At 35.2% G+C, this 6,513-nt stretch overlaps 1 long non-coding RNA gene across 1 annotated transcript in view; it reads right to left on the bottom strand.

Annotated features, from left to right (window-relative positions):
* Window positions 1-1,541: 1,541 nt before the first annotated feature.
* The window catches only part of LOC145293118 (uncharacterized), a 44,550-nt gene continuing 39,578 nt past the window's right edge, over window positions 1,542-6,513 (bottom strand). Inside the window, exon 2 of the long non-coding RNA XR_013869669.1 lies at window positions 1,542-2,776. This is a non-coding gene — a long non-coding RNA (uncharacterized LOC145293118). The remainder of the gene's footprint in view (window positions 2,777-6,513) is intronic.

Genomic DNA, 6,513 nt, shown 5'->3' with positions numbered 1-6,513 from the left:
TTTGAAACTGTTAGTGGCCATTTTCTTTTTTTACAGAAGTAATTCTTTGCTTTATACTGAAACTGTGGCTTGACATATTCGTATTTCTCTTTTTTTTTTGATTTTCTGATTTACATCTGATTCCTCTATATTTTAGTCACTTCTCACGCTCATAACACTTTGGCAATCCCCTGCAAGTTTCTGTAGATTGAGATTTGGTTCGCTTTCGAGTTTTGCTAATACTCTTCATCTAATCTTAGCACTTTTTGCCGACACTAGCTCTTAAACAAAATGAGATATTTAAATTAATTTGCCAATAATTCTGCTAGTCTAACGTTGTTACAATGCTTCTTTACGACCAACGCGAACATTAAATGATCCGTCAAAGCACAAAACGATGCAAGAAGGTAAGCATTCTTCTACAACAAATGGCCATTGATTAAGTTAGTCTTCTTAAAGTGTTTACATTTGAAGGAAATGCTGATCTAATTTGGTAGAAAACGCTAGAAACTGGAAGACTTGAAGGTGAAAACGCATTCTGATTGAGTGGTCATTTCGTTCTGAAAAGGAAGTTTACCTCGAAAATTTAAAGAATATAACAATCATCTATATTTTCTTAGTTTGACATATTATGTTGATAAATAAATATTTAATAAAAAATTACTCCATTCTTCAATCTTGTTACTTGATCTGTCTACCTTATTTTGTATTCAGTGTTTTTTTGTTTTGTTTACCAGACTGCATTTCAGCGCCTTCAAAATCCAATTCCTTACACAATACACACAGTACTTCAAGCAAACTACGACAGTCGTTTTATATATTTTATTCCATTTCTTTCTTTATTATTTATTTTTTAAACTTTTGTTCCCCTTAAACAAGGCATACTGCCACTGATGCATAAGAGGGCGATTTATAGGAAGTTGGGGGGTACTCAAGGTGGAGAGTTGTGTAGCAAGATCTTTATTTGTGTAACATTTAAATTTCTGTATGTTGGTACAGTTGGGGAAACAGGGAGCAGAGAGGGAATTCCAAAAGAAGTAGTTTGAAGAAAGAAGTTATTGATATTAAAAGGTTTCCAGCATTTGGAGACATCTACAGTGAAGTGGTGAGATGTTGCTGTTAGTCAGGGGGGTCGAGCATATTTACGCTAAGAGGTTACAAAGTTTGTTGGAGCACATTTTGTGGAAGCACTTGTAAAACAAGCAAAGTGATACAAAACGGTGGTGATGTGACAATGGTTGCAGACAGTGGGGGACATATTATGTTAAAAATTCTTTTTGGGACCTTGTCCAGAATGGAGAGATTAGTTGTTGGTGTACCAGTCAAGATGTGACAACAATGCTCGAATAGTGGCTTCATAAAAAAGCCATTACATCTATCTTTATTAATCGCCTATAGGGGATGCAGTCGGTATATTACTGGCTACAGATGACAAATGTGCTCACAAACCAAAAGGATAAGTTCTCTTTTTGTCACAAAGTCATTAAACTGTAATTGAATCTGTAGCGGTGCAAAATAGGAAAAATGAATTGCTTTGAGGAAGGAACGAACAACGCGCTAAATTGAATTAAACGAGCAGGTATTTATTTCATGAAGAAACAAATGAAAGAAAAGGGCACAGCACGTGTTTAGTTTGGCATGCGTCGCTTGCTGTTAACTGTTGAAAAGGAAAGTCTATTGTGGTAGAGAGAGTGAGAGTGTGTGTGTATGAGTGTTTTGTTCAAACACATCCATTTCATTTTAAAATAATGGGGTTATCATCGTTTGTTGTGGGTCAGAATATAAATATCCTAACTCACTACAAAAGAAAATAATGAAACGAATGGAAAGAAGGAAACAAAACTCAATTGCTGGATAAAATAAACATGTTGTTTATTTTCTGTTGAAAAATGAATGTTTTAGGTGTAACTCGTGTTCATGTCTGTGCGTGGAAAGAGGAGTGAGTAATGTAGTGGAACGAGAAATGGCAGTCCAGCGTGTAGACAAAGAAAAAGATAGAGGGTTGACATCAGTAAAGCTGTGCGCACATGTTGGTACTTGTCCTCGTGGAAATGTCTTCAGGCCACTAGCTGTGGACGTGAACTTGTCTGGTTGATGGACCAAAGCAAAAGGGGAAAAAGAGTGAGAAAGTCAATCCAGTTCATGGAGAGAGAAAGCGTATAAAGTGTACGTACTGTCTGTTGACTCTTGCCCCACACAGTAGCAGGTGGCATGACGTGCGCGGGCGCGCACGCCCCAAAAGGGGCGACTGATCTGTTGACCGCTCAGCTCAAGAGCTAAGTCGAAAAGAGGAAGCAGCTTATTGCTCTTGCTTTTATAGTTGTGTGGATTTCTTTTAAAGGGGAAGTGACGTTGCCCATGTGTGCGTACATGTTCGTATATGTGAGTACATGTGTGTACGTTAGCGTGTGTGTGTATGCACGTGAATGTGAGTATGTACGTGAACGTGAATATATCTATGTGTGTGTACGTGCGCACGTATGTTTGTGTGCACGTATGTATATGACAAGAAAAATGGCTTGAGATGTGAACGCGTGTTTTTGTGTGAGACTAGAAACCAAAAGGAGGAAATGGGACCGATACATGACAGGATGGGAACGCTGCATTTCTTCCTTGCGTCGTGGTTGATTCAAAAGCAACTTGATTTTTTTTTTCGCAAATCTTTTTTGAAAAGTTCAAATGTAATAAAGTCATTTGACCTTTCATTTTCCTATAGACGGTTTTCGATGATTTTTTTGTTTTAGTGAAAAAACATTTTCTTCACTTAGAGGCTTTGATCAGCCGGTCACTCTTCAGTCTGAAATAGAAAAATGTTAAGATCATGTAAACGTATCTGTAATTTGTCACAAAGCATTAAAAAAAAGAAGGAACTAGACGAAAAAATCGAAAAAAAAAAAAATGAAAAAAAAAAATGAAAAAGTAAACGAAAAAAAAAAACGAAAAGAAGACGACAAAAAGAAAAGAAAAAACAATTCTCTTCTGAAAATTTGGAGATGAGTATAGAATTACTATTCTCATCTTCATTTATCGGGTTTTTCCTTATTTAAAAAATAAAGTACCAGCCACTAAAATGTTTGTTTAAATAGTTTTATTAAAAACTTAAACAGCGAAAACAGTACTATGACTATAATGCTCCCTATCTTAGGTTGAACATTTGGGAAGTGATGCTCTTTGTGTAAACAAATTGAGCTTAGGTACTTTGGACAATTGTTAATTCACTGCCTGCATAGCAGCCGAATAGCGAAACAGTACTGTATGTGGATGAGTGGATGACTATATATATATTGATTGCGACACAAAAATCCGAACAATCTCTTAGTTTATATTTCTTTTATTATTATTTTTTTTATGCATCTTGTCGAACGCAGGAATCTTTGTCAAACCTGCGAAATTGTATGGAGTTTCCGATGGAACCCTTTATTTAACCAATACTGGTAGACGACTTTCGCTCCACCGGGTAAAAGCTTTGGACTAAGACAGGAATAAGGGCCCCCAAACAATGTGAGTTGAAGAGAAAAACAAAAGGACAGATTTCGGTTGACACCGGTTTGACCTTGACCTTCGCACTTACTTATAATCTCTGGAAACAAATATAAAATGATCAACTTGTTTAGATTTTCACGATTGTTTCAGCAAGTTTCGCGACCAAGATTTATTTATTATGTAGAGTGCGTTTATATTATACTAGCGGGGGGTACCCGGTGTTGCCGGGTGTTTAGAGGTGTGTGTGCTCGGGCAGGAGGGGTGTTAATCAAAACATAAGAATAAGCGAAGTAAATATTTTTAAATATTAAATAGTAAATTATTAAATATTTTATATGAAATAAATGTTAAAACTTTAAAAAAAATCGAAAAAACACAAAAAAAACTAACGTAAGGCAAACGAACGATGTTAAATGTAAAAATCGGAAAAACAAAAACAAAAAAGAAAACGCGAATGTGATTAAAAAAAACAGAAAAACGAACGTTAAAACTTCTTTAAAAAAGCTGAAAAAAAAAACAGAACGTGAAAAATGGCTTAAATGTTTCCATATTAAACCTTTAAAAATCGAAAAAAAAAAAAAAGAAAAAGACATCTCACACCACGATTCGAACACACAACCTTTAGATAATGAGGCCGCGCTCTACTGAACTGAGCTGACGACGTTGACAAAATTAGGTCGTTTTTTTTTTTTTTAAATATTTAGACTAAATCATGTTCCGATGTCATTTGCGCATGCGTAGAAGCGAACTTGTCATGAGAGGACGGTTTTTGCTGACCCGTCCCTGTAGAAAACTAATGATTTTAGGGTGAAGGAATTAATGTTTTGGCCCAATTTTTCAATATTTGTCGGGCGAAGGATCGAGCTTTAAAATGATACCAATCTCGTGAAAATCCGTGACCCGTGTCGAAAATTTTTGCGAGACATACAAACACACATACATACATACATACATACATTTTCGCTTTTATATATATAGAAGATATTTTATCTCACTGCTTTTTGTTCTTTGAACAGTGGCAAATCAAGACAATAACAACAAAAGCCTACCTTTAAAATTCAGTACAAATTTTATTGGTCCTCGGTTGCAAAAAGGGAATGCCTCTGAAAACAGAGCTGGTATCAACATCGTGAGGTGTTAGTTTTTGTCTTCAACAGGAACTGGAAGCAGGTTCATTCTGTCTTCGAGGATCGGTATTCGCAGCCATAGAAGGGGTCGACAAAATGCCTTATGATGTAAGGGATCCAATATTCGCACTCTCAGCATAGTGCACAAGTCCATGATCAATGTTCATGTTAATTCGATAATTATACCAATAAAAGTCTCTTAACGGACTTAATGAAGATGTTCCTATATTTAGGCATGAAATAAGTAGATTAAAGTCTCTAACTGACTTATAGTTATGAGCCTAATTATTTAGGCATAAGATAAACTGTCTCAAAGAGATGAAAGTCAGAGGCTCCACGACTCTAGCAGGGGTTGAGTTTCAGTGTCCTTCTTTAGAGTTCGGCTACTTTAGGTGATTGGAACAGATTCCCTGCGTTCGTCTAGATCAAGTTCTTAGCTGAAACTGAAGGCAAACCCACTGTAGGGGACTAAAAATTAGAGGACACCGGGGAGGAGTAATCTGCCCCTGCTCTAAGGCTGGTTGGTTTTTCCCTTTGGTCACGGGCAGACGTGTTGACTTTTCCCTCTCAAGAAGAGGAGAACCTTTATTCCACCACGAGGTGAGCTCTGAGAACTTTTTCCACCAGTCGGTGAGTTTTATCGAACTGTCGCTATTGTATTGTGTTTTATTGTTGTTTAAATGTTTGTCAGTGTATAATAAATGTGTAAACGTAATTGGGCAATTGTGTTTATTCATATATTTTTTGTTTAGTTAAAACTAACAACACAAAATACAAAAAGCCCGCAAAAGTGGAACGCTTCGTAGAGAATAATATTGGCCACTCTGATTGGACAAAAAACAAGACAATGGGAGGCGTGATGTATTGATGTAATTGTCAAATTTCTGACAATACTATTTAAACCAAATTTTTTTTATTTAAAAAAAAAAAAAGACGAGATATATTACTTACAAAACAATTTTCCTTACATAAAACACCAATGTAATAATTGAGAATTTAAGACGGTTTATTAAATCAATGCTCGTTGTAGAAAATCTCACTTAGATTCCTGTCTGAATGAATTCCCGTGACATGGAAGACACTCAAAAAAATACCTTTTTCAAATTGTATGATGCCATCTCTGCACAACATCCATTTATTTCAGTTTATTTTGTTTAAATATGTTTTGTTACATTAAAAACTTACCTTGTATTTAACTTTCCCCTTAATGGGAAGGCTAATAGCGAAGTTTTTTTTTTTAATAAAAAATAAAAGTTATAAAAAGATTTGTAAATAAACTATAAAATTTTATTATCGATTATTATGTGATTTTATTATGCATAAAGATTGCCTCGGTCTAGAAGGATTTCTTCTCCACTGACCATATGTACAGAGAAGGGGATCGACTGGTTTCTGAATTCATGATGAAGACGAGAGCATGCGTCGAAACTCCTTTCTTTTAACAAGAGAAAAAAAAATCAGCAAATAGCAACGACTTTGGAAAAATTTAGAAACATTTAAAATAATTTTTATTGAACTAGAAAAAGGATCATTTTTTTTGTGTGTGTGCAATATGGGCAAGTTACAGTTCTTCTTGAATGTACACTATCTCCCCATGTACATAAAATTACAAAGATTGGGGTCCATTAATAATGCAGTGAGATGTGTATTTTATTTTTTATGAGACAAGAGTTTGGGAACATCATTCAAGTGGAAAAAGAATATTGCATGATTAAATGGAAGCGTTTAGTGACTGAAGAAATCTTCCAAAATTAAAAGATGTTATTAATGCCAGTGAAATTTCACGAAGAAAACTTTACGAATGCGAAATTCTAGGGAGAAAAAGTTTGGGAACATAGATATTCATCCATTGTTGCTTGCGTAAACTTTCTTAGTAAGGGATAAACTATTTCGTCTGTTTACAGTTTTTTTCACACTTTTATTC

The sequence above is a fragment of the Euprymna scolopes genome, chromosome 14 (genome assembly GCF_053919585.1).
Source record: "Euprymna scolopes isolate OS-2025 chromosome 14, ASM5391958v1, whole genome shotgun sequence".
NCBI lineage: Eukaryota > Metazoa > Mollusca > Cephalopoda > Sepiida > Sepiolidae > Euprymna > Euprymna scolopes.
This window is presented reverse-complemented; position numbering and strand designations above follow the sequence as displayed.